The sequence below is a fragment of the Haliaeetus albicilla genome, chromosome 12, assembly GCF_947461875.1.
Source record: "Haliaeetus albicilla chromosome 12, bHalAlb1.1, whole genome shotgun sequence".
NCBI classification, from domain to species: Eukaryota; Metazoa; Chordata; class Aves; order Accipitriformes; family Accipitridae; genus Haliaeetus; species Haliaeetus albicilla.
Window position 1 is genome coordinate 24,532,982 of NC_091494.1, and position 18,198 is coordinate 24,551,179.

Sequence of the window (18,198 nt, forward strand, 5' to 3'; positions counted from 1 at the left end):
GGCTGGCGGCGCCGCAGGATTGGGTCGGCGAAGAATGTAGACCCGGCCGCTCCCCATGGTAAAACAAAATAATCCGGGGAAGCTAGATGCTCACACCGGGGCGCTCCCAGCCCCATCGCCGGGCGCAGGTTCACCTCGTGTTTCCCTTCGCTGCCCTCCCCGCCCCGCCCCTGCGCGGCTCGGGTGAGCGCCCTCAGCGACGTCCGAGCTGCCCGGAGAAAAGAGCGGAAGGATATCCTCGGGGGAGACGGCTGCGCCGCCTGAGAAGCGAGTGTGACAGAGGAAGTAGTTCCGGCCCCGATTGGGCCTTGTTTCCCAAAAATAGCGCCCAGCGGGTATCCGTGCGCCGGTGTCAGTGTCTCCTGAGGAGCCTCAGTGGGGAGGAGGCAGGAGCGGCGGCGGCGGGGACCGAGGGGCCGCGGGCGGGCGGGTGAGTGAGCGAGCGAGGGGGCTCCCCGCTTTTGGGGGCGAGCGGCAGGGCGTTCCCTGAGCCCGGCGGCTCCGGACGGCGGCGAGGGTCGGAGGCGAGCGAGCGGGGTCGGAGGCAGGGGCAGCGGGTGACGGGCGGGGGCAGTCGCCGAGGGGGGCGGCTGGGGGTGGGAGGAGAGGAGGGAGAAGGAGGGAGGGTGTCGTGTCGTCCCCAGCCCCCGCCATCCCCTTCCCGCTCTGCCGTACCGACGGCGGCGGAGCGGAGCGGGGGGTGCTGGCGGGGAAGTTGGTGCGGGGGGCGGGCGGGGGAGGGGCGGCGGCGGGCGCGGGGTCCCGCGGGTGGGCAAGTTCCCCGCGGCCGGGGCCGCCCCAGAACTTCCTGCACCGCTCGCTGGAGAGAGGAGAGGAGAGGAGAGGATGGACATTTATGGACCAGGCCAGCGGAGTCTGCCCGGGGGCTGGTGCACCAGGGAGAGAGGGTGGGGTACGAGGCCGCGGCGGTCGGGGAGCACTGAGGTAAGATCGTCTTCGCCCGGGTGGCCGAGCCCTCTGCTGGGGGGGGGGTGTCTGGCAAGGCGGGGAGGAAAAGTACCTTTTGTCCTGCTTCTCGGCAGCCACGTTGGGTAAGCAACATCACGTTTAAAAACAACCCAAAAAATCCCCCCCCCCCCCCCCCCCGGAGTCTGTCCGCCGTATACGCTAACGAAAACGCTCGGGGGTCGGGGAGGGAGGAGGTGAAGGTAGAAATTGTTCAAGTAGTTGTACGGCGCATAAAGAAAGGTGCGTTGCGAATGGGAGGAGGAACTGGTCGCTAATGTGTAAACTAGAGGATGTTTTGTCCAGAGGAAAAGACTGATGGTAGAGCTGTGTTGTACTGCAAGTAGGATTTTGTGTTCAGCAGCTCTCTGCAGAAGTCATGAGGATAAGAAAAGAGACTGTTCTATTTCTGACGGGAAAGACAGTAAATTTTTTTGAGTTTATGGACCTATATTTTCCAATAAATTTTTACCTGCTTTTGAGATGCTAGGTGGTCAGGAGAGTGGAATTGCTTGGAAAAACTAATCCATAGTGACTTGTTTGACAGCTGATTAATTTCAGAGTTGAGAAACTGGAGTTCTCGGGGCTGGGGGGGGGAGACAATTTAGAGGGCTTTTTTTAGTGCTAAGTGTAAAACCATTGTGTTCCATAGTCGTACAAAGACTAAATTTGTTATGAACAGTGGAAGAAAGGGGTTCTGGGAAGTACAAAGGAGCAACAAAAAGGAACAATTTGTAAACAGTAGTGTGTGTGGGGAAGAGTGGTGTGGTGTGGAATTGGTAATATAGACAGTATTTATTTTAAACCTTTTCTACAGTCTGGTAAAATTTTATGTAGCGCGAGGAAGGCTATAAGCTTTCAGACTTAATAATGTTAACCATCCACACATAATTGTTCCTTATACAAGTCTTTTTTTATTTTTAGGAGCTAGGTATCTATATTTTGATAGATATTTCTGTTGTCTTGTTATTGCTAACTAGTGTTTAAACAACCTGTGCGAAAGGTGTCAGAGCAATGTTCCTATAATCTATTCTGTCTGTCTTTAAAATTATTTAAAATGTTTATCTCTACCCCTTGCATGTAAGAATGTAATCTTTGGTTTTTTCCTCCTCTCTAACAAGTGATTTGCTTTTGGGGGAGAAATGTGAGGTTCCTCTTTTAAACTATTTTTTTTATTTAGGTGCTAGAATATGTGCAAAATGGCATGTCTTTCAATTACATAATTTAGAAAAATTGTAATAAATGATGTCATGTTAACACTTTTGGTCACTAAAGGGCATAAGTATGAAATGATATTTTAAAAATCTATACTTATTTAACTAGCAAAACAAAACTGAGAGAATGGAAGAATTTGTCTTGATGTTGAAGGGATTATAATAGTGTTGGGCAGTTGGAGATGAGCCTTTTTTGATTGAGGGCATTCAGTTTGGAGTTTAGGAAGGAAAATAACCCAGTGCCCTGGTTAGTTATTTTTCTCCTCCGTAACTCTTTTCTAAATCTGTAGTTGATGTAGCCCACCAGCAGTAATAGAGGATTGTCATCAGTAAACAAGAAGAATCCTTCAATGAGAGGGATGGGTTCTACTTCAGAACAATTTGAGTGTAGATGGCAGTCTCTCTTTCTGCTGGTGCATCTCATCTAAACCGGTTTTAATATTCTGGCATTTCTAATGATTTATTTGTGAGAAGGGCTTTACAGATTGTAAACTATGGTAGAAATATATTAGTCTTTAGCCTGTACATTTGCTTGTTTTGCTCCATTTTTTAAGTGTGTTTAAACCAATGTGGTTACACTTCACCTCTCTAAATGAGTGGGCCCATAGAATGCTTTGCATAAGCGTAGATATCCGGATTTAGATTCCTATAATTTCACATAATGTTAGTTTCTTTCTCTGCGAAGCAAGGGGTGAAGAAAGAAATGAACATTGAATTTTATGAAGCTAGGTGAATTGATCTTTAGAATGGAGTCATGTTGGACTAGTAAGACGAGAAGGACTTGGCTGAATTAAAACTTGAAATAATTCTGGAGAATAAAATGGCTTATTATGGCAGAAGAGCTATCTTATTTAGAAACCTTATTTGAGCTGAAGTGCATGTGGTTTACCTTAAACTGGTTAACGTGGGCAGCAAAGCTTTTACGGGATTTATTTTAGAATGTTAGCCAAGTTTCTCAGATAACTTGTTGATGTCATTCCATGTGTTCTGGGCCTAAGTGCTGCTTCAGAGAGACTAGAAGCACCGTGCTAGTCTGTGAACAATGCCATGCTACCGTGCCTGCTGTCAGTCATGCCATGTGTCACAAAACACAGCTGATGAATTCTCTAACAGTAGTAAAAGTAGTGTAGTATAATGCTCTGTAATGTGCAAATCTGTGCTAGTTTGGGAACTGTATTTCGCCTAAATAAGAAATATCTTGAATTAGTAATAACTATAGTTTGTTATGCCTTGCACAAGACACGTCTGTGTGTTTCAGCTCAATTTTTTAAAAAATACATCTTCTAAAAATTAACATTAGCACATTTTATTCACCTCAAAATTCTTAATTTTTATTTTTAAAGGCCACAGTATTAAATAATCTGTGTAAAACTTAGGCTTTGGGCCTATTCAGTCATGACAGCAGCCTGATAACGTGTGCAGAACACTGGGACATACTTTTCCTTCTCGTTGAAACGAAGCTTACTTTAAATTAAATGGAATATTATGTGGCAACCTATATGCTATGTAACTTCTTAATGCACAAAGTCGCTTTATTTAAGTTTTCACATTTCTTGTATTTGAAAGACATTTCACATGTGTAATAATGTGTTCTTCAATTGGTCAAAAGGAACAAAAGTCAAAATCTCTATCTGTGATAATACGGGTTATTTTGGTGCCTGTTGTCTTGTGTTCAGATTTGATTCTTTCAGCTCTGGAAAGTAATGAGGGAAAATAAATGTACTATTCCTCCTCTTTCTCTTGTATACTTTACTGCTAGTGCTGAAAGCCTAATGCAATAATTATTTGAATGGACTTGCCAATGTGTTACTGCAGTGGTACTGAATGTAGGTTTGTTTAACTCTTTCACCTATTGTGTGAAATGATTAAAGTCTCCGAAGGTGCAGTCAGATCCTGAAATAACTAAATATAGCTGGCTTTTTCCCTGAATGTTTACAAGGTGGTTTTGGTGTCTTATGAAGTTTGTAAGATTACAGCAAGACATTCTTTTGCTTTTTTTTCCCCAAGTTATTTTTGTTGACCTTCCAGTAAAAGACTTCAGGAACTTTTTTGGACAGCTAATCAAAGTACATTTTAGGTCACTGATGCACTGTCTAGTGAATGAACAAAATAGTATTACTAAGAGTTAAAAACGGACTTCAGCTGTGTAATATGACAGTTACCCTCCCCTCCCCCAGCATGTGTTCTGTGGTAGAGTACCAGCTAATAAATAATGCCATGGAGGGTTAAGTTTGTAGCCTGCAATAGTGTAGTTTGCTTTGTTTATTTTAAAGTAAGCATCTGATCTAGACTTCTACCTCTTACCACCCCCTTCATACGGTGCATTCTTATTTTAACACTTGATCTTTCAAGTTACTGCTTATGTAGTTGAAAGGAAGGGATTTTTTTTTTCTTCTCTATTAAGGGACTCCTTACTTTTGTTTATTAACTGTATTGTTCCAACCTCTGTTTAATGAGTTTGTGAGAATTTTTCTAGATTTCTTTATCTTTAACTTGTATCTTTTTCTTTAGAAGCAAAAGCCCCTCTACTGTATACTCTCACTTCCATTTGATGCTGAAGAGGAATTAATATCTTGCAAGACAACTCTGTTGCTGAGATTTCCATCCCCCCTGCCAAAATAGTCACTGGGTTGAAATATTTTAAATGGTATGGTAATCTTCCTTTCTCCTTTTCTCCTTAATCTGAGGTTGCAGTGAAGAATTAGGCAGGAATGACTGTCGGGTCAAGACAGCTAGATTTTGTGGCCAGTCTTTTTTCAAAACTTTGACGCAGGGGAATATAGAACCTTTTCTACAGAAAGGTAGAAAACTATGCTTTTTGTTCCCCATGTATTGTAACAGTACAAGTGTGCCTATATTATGAGAAGATGATACATCTTTTTTAATAAGAGTGTGATTAATTGAATTATTTTTCAGGGAATTATCTAATTTGTATTCAAAATGTTAGTGATGCTTAATTAGGTAGGTCTCCCAGTTATATTTGTCTCTGCCCCTGAAGAGCTTTTGAATTCTGCTGAAGTCCTTATGGGCCAACCTAGAGACTTAAAAGTGCGTTCTCTATTGCTTTGTGCTCAGCTGAATTTCACTAGTAGTCACTAAGTATTGTTGCATGGCTATTTTAAGTATACCAAGATAAAAAGTAAGTGTTTAGAATTATCAGCTAAGCATAGTTGTGAAAAGGTGCTTGCTTTGAGGTAAGTATCTGTGTACCAGGCATTGATGACAAAGCATCTTTTACTGTGGTTTTTTTTTTACCCCCCCCCCTTTTTTTTTCTTTTTTAAATAAAGAGCTAAATAACTAGGAGAAAAATGTGTTTGCCTTCATCGTGGTGGTCAGAGACCACCTAAAAGAGTGGGTTGTAGAGCGGATGGGTTTGTGCTCGTGATACTTTTATGATGATAATAGAGGGGAAGAAGGATTTTTTTCCATTTACTTCAGATCCCTTCAAGTGTTTTTGAAACTCAGCTTCATTTGAAAACCAGATTGCTTCCAGCACTGCAATTTAGGATTTCATAGAGTGGACTAATGTTATTTTTATTGTTTGAAAGCTAATCATAGACCTGTGAGAATATGTAAAGCAGATATGTCGTCTTGACACCTGCAGTAATGCTCACAAGCTGTGGTCAGTATCACTATCGAGTGCTGCACGAATATACACAGGACTGATCTTGTAATTTTCTATGATCACTTACAATGTTTGGAAGGTCAAGGGGGATAAATTATTAAACTTTAGCTATATAATTATGTAAGCACATCTATAACTGAGCTGTGCTGTGGCTATGGTGTTAAACATTTATTTCTTAAAGATACTGGCATACAGAGTTGAGAGCGAATTCAGAGATCATTTTAGTATCACTTATGTGTAGGAAAGTATTGTAAGTGTAAAAAGATGGGATATGGAAGAATTACGAAAAGTTGTAAGAGAAGAGAGTAAATAAGTAGTTGAACCTTGAGAGTCTCACAGATATACACACATGTACAAAAAGATGAGGGCTCACAAAGGGCAGAGCAGAGTTGCCTTGGCAGTGTCCATTAAAGAAACCATTGAAAAGTGCCAGGATCAGGTGACTTCCCCCCCCTGCCCTGGTATAACCAAAAATCTCTATTACTTGAGTCCGGGAGGCTGAGAAAGAAGTTGTAATAGTTTTTTTTCCTCAGATATCAAAAAAAGTGGCAGTGTTTTTAAGCAGACATCTTTGCCAGATGTTTTGAATAGTATTTAATTGACCGTCTTACTGTTGTGGAAAACTTGTATAGTATAGCTCAGAAACATTGTGTGAGGTTATCAATGTTAAGGACATCTTGGTTTTGGTATCATTTTTTCACAGCAACTGCCCTCTTCCTGATATGACTGCATGCATCCTGTTTTAAAAGCTGTAAGCTGACAAGACTGACTGCTAATAAGTTGGTGTATATAGCAATTAAAAAATGTTGCTTTTTAGTGTAAGCTTTCAAAGCACTGAGTCTTCTGAGAATATTTGAGAAAATGGGATGTTCCATCATAACTGTGTGGGTATTATGTTGTCATGCAGTGAGAGTAATAAACTACATTTTTCAGTAACTAAATATTTTTATTTTTCCTTGAAGCTGTTAAAATTACTGTGTAATGCTATGACGTTTTAATTGCAATTCGGGTGTCTTAAATTTATGCTCAGATGCCCATAGGTTTCACCGTAAAAGAGGGGAAAGTAAAAGGTACAGCAAGAGATACACTGTTTCCTTTGATGTGTAGGGAAAGGGCTTTCTGCTAAAGTTTTTGAGCCTATAGGCTGTCAAATTGCTTGTTAGTCTGAGTTTAATAATACACATATTAACTTGGCTAGTTGGCTTTTGGGATTTGAAGCTTCTGAGTGCAGAATAAGGATTTCCTTTGAGAGACTTCCTTAATATCCTCCTGTGTTTCTTTTGGAGTGTTAAGGTTTTTGTGGCTTGCGTGTTGTTGTTTTTTTGTTTTATTTTGTTCTCTTGTTGTTCCTCTTATCTTTGTTCATAGCATTCCAAATGCTGGTATCCTAACTCTTTGTCGCTGAAACATATATGAAGATCTTTGCTTTGAGAGATGTTGGCTTAACTACGAAAAAGTGCCAGCAGTAAAAGTATTAATGGTTTCCATTAGGAAGCACTAAATTAGAACTTCTGCTTCAAGGGAGGGAGGCAAAATCATGGACAGCTGGAGAGACGTGTGGTCAGTAGGTGGAGGCAGGTATTCACTGGATATTGGAGATGTGGAATATAGGTATATTTGCAGAATTTCTAGTTATTAACACAAATACTCTGAAAATTCACAAGGAGTATGTAGAGCGTTGTTTTCTTTGTCACAAATATGAAAACTGCTAACCTGAATAGCTGTCAAAAAAGTAATGGGAAACTATCAATTGGATTAACTGAAATTTAAAAAATTTTGTATTTTACCAAAACTATATTACAAAATCAGACAGAAATACAGAACACTTGTTCTCAGTGAAGGACATGGAGAAATTCCAGAAGACCCCCAGACTTTGTCGTGGGTTTAATGAGAGTTGAAATTTGAGGGCAGGGGGCAAACAACAAGAGTTATCATAAGATAATTGTCAAATGATTTAAAAAAAAAAAACAAAACAAAAACCAACTATTGGTCACTGTTACTATTTATCACTGTTAATTCAGTAGCTTTAAGGAACTAGTTAAATATGATGTTCAAATGATTGGAAGTTCTGGATTTTAAAACATAAGTTATTAATGTTCCTGAATGCTGGGGTCTTTTAGATGCTTTATGCAAAATAGGAGGAAAGTACTTTAATGATTTGTTCAGGAGATGAAATAGGGTTAGGAGAGAGTTGAAAATTTCAATTACTGTTTCTGTCAGCATACTGAAGGATGCGTGTAGTGACTCCTAGTTGAATTGCTTTTTTTTTTTTTAACAGGCTTATCTACATAGGACACTTAGATTCATAGTAAGATGAAAAGTAACCTGATAGCCCACAGTTATCCCACTAGCTGCTTTTCGGTAAATCTTTCTGCAGATACTTTTAGCATGCCCTATATATGAGACTTCGCTAGTTCAGTGGGTTGCAGTCTTTTTTTCTCAGTTTGTAGATTCCCCATATGTTTTTGCTGAGGAGATGGACTCCTGTACCGTCAAGTTAAGCCTAGTGGTGACATGCTTGTTTTTATAGTTATCTTTTGAGGATGCCCTGGAATTAGTCCATGAACTCTGTTGTTGTCACAAGTACATGCGTATTTACTGTGAAAAGTGTGTTAGCGTGAGGTGCTTATATAAAACTTGCACTAGATTCTAGCAGAAAATGTTACAGAGTCATTCACCTCAGAAGAGGTGATTGGAGAGGAGATCGAAATGTTATGACTACTAAGAGATCCAAGTAAAAATCTTTTTTTTTTTTTTTTTTTTTTAGAAGCTGAGGAGAGAACTTGCCCCATGTTAGAAGGTTATGATCCAACCCCAAATCTACTGTGTAATCATGTTATGAGCCCCTGCAGCACCCTCTGGTGATCCAAACATGCTTGTGCAGCAGTTGGTGTCCTGGTTGAGCTTCTGAATGAGCATAACCATCAGGTCTTGATAGAGGAGCGAAGAAATACTTTAGAACAAGCCTAGGCTATCACCAACTTGATGGTGCTATTGGGTTTTGTTGCCATTTTTTTTTTCCTTTTCACCTTCTAATTATTGTTTAAGATGAGATAGAAGTCACTGAAGGATCTGTAGACTGTCCTGTTAATATTGGCTCTAGGCAAGCATAACCAGTGTGATTGCATGAGATATAAGGATTCCAGCTTTATGGCTGCGTTGCTGAGGAGCAAATGAAGCATGGTATGGGGAAGAGGGAAGAACAAAGATAATGTGTATATGAAAATTTTTATTCTGTATATTATAGCCTATTTTACTAACGATATTAAAATACGGCTTGGAGAAAGAGTGGAAGTAAATTTAAAAATAGTCTGAACAGTAATAGTAAAGTAGTGGTTTTGCAAGTAATAAAGCTTACAGAACTTCAATTTGCCTTATTTTTTGACTCTTCTGTTTGTTGTGGTTTAACCCCAGCCAGCAACTAAGCACCATGCAGCTGCTCACTCACTCCCCCCCATCCAGTGGGATGGGGGAGAAAATCAGGAAAAGAAGTAAAACTCCTGGGTTGAGATAAGAACGGTTTAATAGAACAGAAAAGAAGAAACTAATAATGATAATGATAACACTAATAAAATGACAACAGTAGTAATAAAAGGATTGGAATGTACAAATGATGCGCAGGGCAATTGCTCACCACCCGCCGACCGACACCCAGCCAGTCCCCGAGCGGCAATTCCCTGCGCCCCCCACTTCCCAGTTCCTAAACTAGATGGGACGTCACATGGTATGGAATACACTGTTGGCCAGTTTGGGTCAGGTGCCCTGGCTGGGCATGAGAAGCTGAAAAATCCTTGACTATAGTCTAAACACTCCTGAGCAACAACTGAAAACATCAGTGTTATCAACATTCTTCACATACTGAACTCAAAACATAGCACTGTACCAGCTACTAGGAAGACAGTTAACTACATCCCAGCTGAAACCAGGACACTGTTATTCCCGGATCTTTCAGAGTATCCCCTTTATATGGTGTATTTCTCTTTAAGTTCTGTAAATATCTTAAATATCTGCTGGCTGTGGCTAGTCTGAGTACAGGTGTCTGCTGACTGCCTGAGTGATCCAATAGAACCTGATGCCCCTCTGGTCACTGCAGGTCAGGTGCTTTACCTGGGGGCTGTGTGCAACTGCCAGGTCAAAAATTCCGCAGCACTTTTTCTAAAGTCTTAAAAATAATTGATAGTTTTACTGTTGCACTTGGCTGAAACTGGCCCATTAAATCAGAGTGAGGGAGAATAGACTATGATCATGTAAACCTCATTTTATTGGAAAAGTAGGTTTAGAAGCTGTGGGTAATAGACAGTTCCATCTTCAAGATTTTGGCGCCATCATTGATAATGCCCTAATCTTAGATCAGTAAACAGTGTTATTCTCTTAAGTGTTTTTATTTAATTTTATGAAAATAAACTTAAAGGTAGGATGATTTAAAACTCTGCATTTAGTTTCTTAATTTGCTTTGCTTTTAATGTATTTGATTTGATCAAATGTCATATTGGGCTCTGATTCATTCATTTAGCAGAATAAAGTTAAATCTTAAATAGATCTTCATTTCGATGATGCCTGTTTGTAAATGTATGGGAAGATAGTTGTGTAGAACATTTGTGATTTCTTCCTACCCAGAGAGTCTGGTCAGGATGCTGTTTGCAAAATTCTGTAATGGTTTGGGGATTTCATGCAGGGAATTGACTCTGCAGCATTTGTACCCAGGATTTGATTCTTGTGATCTAGAATAGAAGCTCAATGGGTTGTCATTGCAACTGCTTGTCCTCTGCTTATCCCTTGCCAGACTTTGAACCATAACTGTATATAGTTTCAGACAGCAGTTTGCTTCTCTTACGCATGTGTTCTGGAGGTCGGGGAGCAGGGGCTTATTTGTATCAAAGAAAGTCAGAAGACCTGTTTGTCTGGAAACCATTTAGATTTTTCTGTTTTAACACCTTGTGTCTAATCTCCTGTGCACCTGGTGTCCCGCCCCCCCCCCTGCCCCATTCCCCCTCCCTGCCCTGAAAAAGGAACAGAAGAGTGGAGGGAATATCTTCTTTTGTTCTTAAGAGATACTAATACATTTCTTTAAAATCCCTCTTCCCAGCCCCCCATGTGAGGCTCATACCTGTGTTTTATTGAGGACTTCATGGATCCTATTTTTTTAAACACGATATTTTTAGGCTGAACTGTTCAGTAATGAACAGTACCACAATATTCCTGAAGATACTGGCTGACTGGTTCTCAAAAGAGGTTTTAATCTGCTTTTCCATCATGTGTTCCTTTAATGAAATGTTAATGAGAAGATGATTTGATAAACTTCCTGAAAATTTTCACTTATAATCTGAGGATTTTTCTTCAGATCTATTTCTTTTAAGGCATCTATGTTTGTTTCTGCAGCTGTCTGTCTTGCATGCATGTAGATAATGCCTACAAGCAAGCCACAAAGATTTTGGTGTGTTGTTCTTCTAAGGCTTGAATGACTAATGTTCTGAAGGTGTAAGGAACAACAGCCCTTCATGCGAAGTTTCTTTTGTGCTGGTTACAACTGTTAGAAGCAGGAGAAAGTAAGTACAGATGAAAAATCCAGAGGTGCAACCTGACGAGGAATCCTCCAGGCTTCTTATCTTGAATGGTTGAGATCACAATTCTTGATTCTGTCTTATCTGTACTTTACTGCTTTTAATTCTTCATGGTCTCTTCTGTTTAATCTTAATGGCTTATAAGATACTTCACGGGCATAATTAGCTTATCTTAAAATAGTCTGATCTGTTAGCAACACTGGAACAGTGAAGGGACAGCCAGCCCAGTCACTGGGTTTCATGTAGTGCACCCACAGAGATGTGTCAGTGTTTGGACCACAGGGGAGGAAGGAAGGAGTAGGTGAGAATTTTTTTGAAGATATACCTGGATCTTGAACATGAATGCTTCAGCCCACCTGTGTTAGGATTTACAGATGTTTTCCATCAGGATTTTGATAACAGCCAATTAAAGTAACTAGAAGGCAGCTTTTGTTTTGTTTCAACCAAGATACAAGTGGAAAGAAAATAGAAAATTTAGTTCCAAGGCTGTTTCTTTGCTTAGGTTGTTTTCTATATTTGTAGCTTGAGTGTGTCTGACTTGGTTTATCAACTTCTATGCTTGAGAGAGAGTGAGCCTCATCTTACCTCAAAATCCTCCTTTCAAACTTAGGAGTATTTCTGGTCTCAGACCCTTAAACTTTGAAGTGTCCTACCATTAATGTATCTGCTTACTTGAGGCTCTGTATCTGGGTTTGACTACTTTCTATAATTGTCTTGTCTTCCTTTTCCATTTTCATCTCCTTAGACACAGGTATACAAACACTGGCTGCTCTTGACTTTAAGCAGAAAATCTAGCTCTATTATTTCAACATGTAAAATGCTTTTCAGGGAAAGTTTTTTCTGGGTTTGGATTGAAATTCTGTTCATTCTGGAGTCTTAATAAAACTTCTACATTGACATTTTTAGGTCCTGTGTTTTGATCTCTCAAACCCTGCAAAAAACAAACTTTAAGAAATGCTTTTATTACATAGTGCTTGAGTTTGCAGACCATCATTGAAAAACTAACTTGGACTCTGTACAGATGTAGTTAAAAACAAAGTCTCCTAATAATGTTTGAGTTTTGCTTCCAGGTGCATTCTCCAGGTGGTTCTCAACTCCATGCAGGAAGTGAGAGAAGTAGTTTAACTGTATGTTAATGTCTTGTGTATGCTGCAAGATTTCTTGAGCTTTTCCTATAAGTGGCAGTAACTTGGCAAGTCTTATGCGTAGTTTAATGTTTAAACTAACTCTAGTTTTATTTTGCTGGTGTTGCCAGTGCTCTTACCTATATAGATAGAGTTGCAGTATAACTGAAGATTGGGAGGTTGAACTTGCTTCTCTTCCTGTTAGACCTATGCATCTGAGAAGCTTGGTATAGGCATCATTTTAATATGGTTTGGTTTGTTACAACAAAATTATTCTGGTGAAGCTTCTAGACCGGATTAGATGAAGTCAGCTTTCAGCTGAATTTGGTACATTTCTTGTAACGCTTGGGTTTCTGTGTGGTTTTTTTTTTTCTTTTTTCCTTGTTTCTCCCACATTCATTAACTGTGCTTACAGTGAGTTTGTAGTGAATTGGTTTCAATGTTCCAGCTAAATCCTTGGCGGTAGTGATGGCATAAGTGGTAGAGATCTTATTCTGGTGTTGTTTCTACCATGTTTCCTTGTGTGTGTTAGACCTATTTAGATGAAAATGCTGTAAGCTGGTGGCATTGCCTGTGTGCTTGATCCCCGTTATAGTATTAATGTTTATGTCTTGGAAGTATTAGTAGAGAGATTATTAGGAGAGGAAGTCTAGCACAGAAAAGCTTCCTGTAGACTACTTGAAATAGTGGTGAATTCTAATGGGGTTCCCATGGTAGTGAATGTGTTTTCTTTAATACACATTAGTCAGATCATGCTATTGTCTTCTTTATAATACAGCATGTTGCCTGTATTATAGTCAATACACAAGTTGGCTTAGCAAAACTTTCTAAAATGCTATAAAAAAAAAAAGTAAAACCATGTTTGGCAAAAAATGCCAAAGGGTTCTAATGGTTCCTGAGCGTGTAGGGAACTGTCTTTTTCTCTTTGGCATTCACATAAGCTTTTTAATCCAAGTCTTTGTCTCTTTCTCCTCTGCTGTATTCCCATACTAAATTAAATTATTTAACTTTTATTTTAGCAATAGGAGACAATTTGAGCATAATTAAAATAATGTATCTGTCTAAATGAGTGATACCTAATTGGATTATCATTGTTTAGAGAACATGTCTGCAATCATTCATTGTGGAACTGTACATTTCAGTTTGAGAGCTACAATAAATATTGAAGTCTCACTGTTCAATCTAACGAATGTAGCTTTAGATCTGCACTTTCATTGCCACTCTTAGCTTCCGGAATGGGAAACTAAGCATCTCACCAGTGGGGTGAGATGCTGTTCTGGAATTCGAGGACTTTGGTGAAGGCGAAGGGAGCTCTGTCTGTAGTTTAGTGGCAGAGAAAGGCACACGCCATTTGCCCACCCAGCCCAGTGAGCACGTGGCCAGCCTTTCTCTTCTGCTTTGTCTGCTGTGTCTGTTACAGGACGTTTCAGCCCTCTTACTGCCCAGGATTCATACTCAGCCCCTGGGAAGATACACTGGATCTGGAGATGCTCAGAGTCATTTAGATAATGAGGGAAGATAACATCCATATTGTTTTCATAATTTTTCTTTAAAAGGTGTTTCTGGGTTATAGTGCTGCTTTGCTGGTCTCAGACAATTTATGTATGAAATCTCCTAAATCCAGAAGGTTCTTCACCCAGACCTTAGATCTGTGCATCCAATGTATCTGTGCAGTATGTTTAGGTATGTTACAAGCTTATAGGCTTTACCTGTTTTTCCTAAGTTTCCAAGCAACTTCTTTGGCTTATCTTAATAACGCTGTCGTTTGAAAGACTTGCTAAGGTACTATACTGAACAACATATAATGGGAAAAATATTGCTATTTAGATCTGTCTTCCAGATTAGAGGCCAAATTCAGGTAAACAGTCTTTTAGTCTGTTTAGCTAGAATTCCTCAGATCCCCTCTTAGATCAAAGGTGAAGCTATATTGTGATAGATGTATGCAGGCTACCTCTAAACTAGTTTAATGTAGCAGTGTAAGTCAATGGCATGTTAAGATACCCGCACAGAGAAAGCATTTATTTTTTATCCCTACCACTTGGAAATCTGTGATGTCACTAAATGCTCTTCAATCGTAGTACCTAAATGGGGCAAATGTGTTTTTTAATGGAGAATACATCTTAAGAGTCATATTTGTAATCTATTAAGTCTTTGGGGAACAGGGTTAATACATTCAGTTATGACTATTCACTAGCAAGATGTGGATGGCAACGCACCTGCATTTTGAGGTGGGTATGTGTTATCACATGGTCTCGTGTGGTTTGTAGCTGTGAATTCCTGTTTCAGCTTTTCTTCATACCTTTAGCAGAAGAGTACTGAAACTATTTGATGTGTTCCAGTAAAACAAATTACAGTCAGCACCCACCAACTTTTATTCTTTTTCCATTTGTTTCTTTATTAAATGTGGTTTGGTCATTTTCTATGTATTGTGAGAACATACTAAGATCTTTTTGATATAGCAAGCCTTGCTGCATGAAATGCCCTGAAAAGTAGGCTTGAAATCCTTCCTAATTATTGTGTGACAAATTTAAATCAGTAATCCTTTAAAGAAAAAAAAAATCTTATTTTTGTTTATTTTTTTGGCTTTCAGTAAAACTTGTAGTTTCAAAATTTGTCTGTGGTCTAGATTGATGCCTCTCTTCTAAGAAGAAAGTTTTGGCTCAGATGGCTTTTAACAAATCAGTAAAACTAGGGAGGTAAAAAATTTTGTTTCATTTTGTTCTGTATGTATGACAGAGGCTTCTGAACTGTCCAGCATATAGATCCTGTGGTCTTGATAATGATTGGATGATGATGGTGGTAGTTTCTACTCTTGTAATTTGACCTCACCACATGGATGCCTGACTCTGAGAAGCCTTAGCTTTAACTAAGGACTTTATTCTGCCAAGTATAACTTCCATCAGCTCTTGCTATTTACAGATATGGAAGATAAAAAATTAGAAATAATTTTCTAGTAAGAATGTTGCATTTTTGCATTTGTTTTCAGTTTTCTAGTTGATACCTGTGGGTTAAATTAAAAGTTTAAATTGTGATCTGGAGGACTTCTGTGCCTCAAAGCTTGTCTGCTAATTCATTGCTTTAGCAGCAACTGTTACTTTTAGTGGCAAACCTTGCCTTGTTTTGAGTGTTTTGCCCTTGAGGAAATTTAAGATCGGTGCCTTACCTTGCCTTTGAAGCTGGTTGATTGCTTTCTGACCCTGGTGCAAATGCCTTAATCCTCATCTCCCTGCCTAGGTGCAGTTTAACAATCTCTTGTCCTGTTTGTCAGTATGACAGGGCAGAACAGTATTTTGAAGAGGAGGTATGGTGTGCCATGTGACTTGGCTAAAATGAAGCGATATAAACAATTGAAGCTATGTTGCATATCATTTTTGCTGTAAGGATCTGGAAGTGTGAGTATGTCAGAATTCAGCTGTTCCCCTCCCCCCCTACCCCCCCCCAGTTGCAAGAAAACCAGAAGTATTCCCCCTGCCCCCCACCCCATCTTTCTCTGCTTTTTTGAGCTTTCATTCATTTCACTTCCCAGTGGGTAGGTGATGAGTTTTCTGTCAGATTTATGTATTAAAGTGCTAGTGTTTTTCTCCTGAGGAAGAAAGAGAAAGTCTTGTGAATTCTACTCTCACTAAGTGTCTCTCTTTTTTTTTTTTTTTTTAACTTATCTTAGTATCTTTCCGTCCATTTTTGGTTTGTTTTCTAATGCTTTCATGAATAAAGTTCCAGATCAGTCAGCTAGGTATGTCACATGAACAGATTTTTGTTCCTTTTTTCTACCTGGTGTCTTGAAGAGGAGATGCTCCAAAACTGACCACTTATGTACCAACACTTATGGAGAAACAAAACGATTCCTGTCTGATCTTAAAAACAGAGCATCTGCATAGTTTTACATTATGCATGCTATGCTTTTATTGATATCATGTTATGTAGGTTTTGATTTCGGTTGTGGTTGGGGTTGGGTTTTTTTGCCTCTGAAATAAGAGTAACCTGTAACTCATCAAACAATTGCAGATAATTTAATTCCAAGTCCTCCACCAAGGTCAACATTTTTTAAAATGCTCTGTATAATATTAAGCATGTATTGTTCTTAGTCAAAACATGTTTCATATGATCTGTAAGACTGTAACTTTTCTCTGTAGGACCCTAATATTTTTTGCTTGCAGTAGAAACAATGTTTCTTTATTTTTTACTATATTGCTGAAATTTGGAAGTTACATTTTTAATGGTGCAGTCAGAAACGTGTTAATTAGAAGGATGAAAAACCTGTTTTTTGTAGACAAGTTATATTTGTTGATCCCATTTCCTAGTTTTGTCTTCATATTGAAGTTTACTGGATCAGTTATTTCAGTACTTTTCTGTGTTTTTTAACAGTGCAGCTCTTGTTTTTAGTTATGTGGTTTTTTTCCTTTGTGAAAGGAATCCGGTATAAGACTGCTCTAAATGTGTTAACTGTTGTATACTTCTACTGAGCTGGTACTTTTTTTTTGCGTGTTGTTCTTCAGTGCTGTGACTTTGCTAATAGCAGGTCAGAATGGTATGTAATCTAAGTCATCAAGATGGAAAAAATTTTTCAAATAAGGTGTAATGAAAAAAATGGGTTCAAGTCTGATGCAGATAAGGAAGTGATGGCTTAAATATTTGAGCAATAATGAGTCAAATGCAAAGTTTAGCAGAAGAAAACAATTGGACTGTTTTAATTCAGCTAGGCTCATGTTTTTGACAGTTATGCAGAGGTGAAGCATGGTTCTTGAGGAGGTTTTGTTTTGTTGTTTTTTTTTTTTTTTTTTTCTTCTTTGCAGTGACATCTTCTGTGCTGCCATGGCTTGGGGGGTGGGGAATTCTTACCAGCAGCTGCATAGAAACCTGTAAGTGCAAAGATGGCCCAGATTTGATGTTAAAGCTATCAGGCAGAGTACTGCTGTGTATTGGCACTTTGTCAATATGAGGCTATTTGACCAGATAAAGTATCTCAATCATGTGCTTATGTGTGACACTATATGAGTACATATTCTGCATGTAGCTAATATAAGTGTTTATCCTGGTTCATTAAAAAAAAAAAATATCTCTCCTATATTAGAGGTGATTTGGTGCCTCCAACATAGTCTGTTAGTGCAGAACTTGTAATGTCAAAGTGAAACCTGGTCAATATATCAGGACCATACTGTAGGCTTCAGATAGCTTGGTGCTTAACCTTTGAGTGACTAAAATTGCAAGTGTTATATAATACTTTTCTTTTGTAAAAATGTTGTATTCTGTATCTTTCTGTCTGTATTATTTGATAAATGTAGTCTTCTCTGCAGACTAATTAAGGAATGACTGTGAATTACGAGCCAGTTTAAAGTATCATCTACTCAAAATCCAACCATTTCTTACAGCATACCTGTACCTTTGCTTCTATTTGTTCTCTTGATATGCCCATAGCATATCTTTTATTGCGGATAACTCAGCTGTTGATAGTTCTATCTGGTTTCCAGGAGTCCCCTATCCAATGGAAAGGGAGGACCAGTGATGTATGAACAATCTTGCGAAGTTCCTACTTAGAGGAACAGTGTCAGAATGTGCTTATAGTATGCAGCAAACATGCAATTGCAACTTAAGTTGAGATAACTTTAAAGTAGCCATTGTGGATATGGTTTCACTAGGGTAGCAACAGTCTGAGATTTTTATGTGGGCTAGCTGCCTAAATATTTACCGAAGGTCTGTATGATTCCCC

The 18,198-nt window shown here is 39.1% G+C and overlaps 1 protein-coding gene across 7 annotated transcripts in view; it reads left to right on the plus strand.

The window, feature by feature from the left end:
* The first annotated feature begins 35 nt into the window (after nucleotides 1-35).
* Nucleotides 36-18,198, plus strand: part of MEF2A (myocyte enhancer factor 2A) — a 94,361-nt gene continuing 76,198 nt past the window's right edge. For 2 of the 7 annotated variants that reach the window (XM_069798527.1, XM_069798529.1), the window contains exon 1: nucleotides 806-945. The gene's annotated coding sequence lies outside the window, so the exon portion shown is untranslated. Of the gene's footprint in view, nucleotides 59-803; nucleotides 946-18,198 lie in introns of those variants that run through there. The other 5 variants (XM_069798525.1, XM_069798523.1, XM_069798528.1 and 2 more) reach the window with 5 other exon arrangements.